At 45.3% G+C, this 906-nt stretch overlaps 1 non-coding gene across 1 annotated transcript; it reads left to right on the forward strand.

Moving 5' to 3' along the window:
* Window positions 1–272: 272 nt before the first annotated feature.
* Window positions 273–387, forward strand: LOC136728228 (U5 spliceosomal RNA). Its single transcript, XR_010808593.1, has one exon. It is a non-coding gene; the product is annotated as a U5 spliceosomal RNA (small nuclear RNA).
* Window positions 388–906: the final 519 nt, after the last annotated feature.

Genomic DNA, 906 nt, shown 5'->3' on the forward strand with positions numbered 1-906 from the left:
CAGAGAGACATATACACACACACACACACACACACACACACACACTTTCACACAGAGACAGGCACACACACGTACAGACACACACACTAACTTTCACACAGAGACAGACACACACACACACACACACACACACACACATACATACATACATATGGAAAAGAAACAATACTTTTATAAATCACAATAAGATGTAATAAAGTACAGAAAAACTAAATGTAAGAAAATGTGATCTTTAATACACAGAAATATGTATGGCTGGTCGGATGCGTCTTGGACTCGGGTTCCTCTTCATTACGTATAACGCTTTTGCCTTTTGCTAAAGCTTTCCGTGGAGGGGATCGTGGGTGAGTTTGTACCATTCTTGGGGGGCTCTGCCTTGTTGGGGCGGAGCTGTGATCCAGGTGAACAGCAGATCGGGCATAGGTGGGCATGTGGGCAGAGGAGTAGGAAGGCCGGTCAAGCAAATAAGCTTGCTAAGGTACGCAGCAGCAGCAAGCAGCCCCCCCATCCAGCCAGCCAGCCAGTCTGGCTGGCAGTGACTGAGTGGTTGACAGACGGCAAGCAACGGAATGTACGTGCTCTGTGATGTCATAGCAGTCAGCTGAGAGAGGCTCGTGATGTCATCGCTGAGCTGGCTGGCTGGCTGGCTCTGTGTGTGTGTGTGTCTGTGTCTGTCTGTTTTTCTGTTTGTCAGTCTGTCTGTCTGTCTCTCTCTCTCTCTCTCTCTCTCTCTCTCTCTCCCTCTCAATTCAATTCATTTGTATTGTCAAAGCAATTGGACATACATACATACATACATACATATATGTAGCGTAAGGTACACTTATACATTTCAATTAAAGAAGTGAATTCATAGTATCACCTTATCACGAATCCTGGAGTCTTGTATAACTCAATTTCTGTAAT

Source organism: Amia ocellicauda, unplaced genomic scaffold (genome assembly GCF_036373705.1).
Source record: "Amia ocellicauda isolate fAmiCal2 unplaced genomic scaffold, fAmiCal2.hap1 HAP1_SCAFFOLD_29, whole genome shotgun sequence".
NCBI lineage: Eukaryota > Metazoa > Chordata > Actinopteri > Amiiformes > Amiidae > Amia > Amia ocellicauda.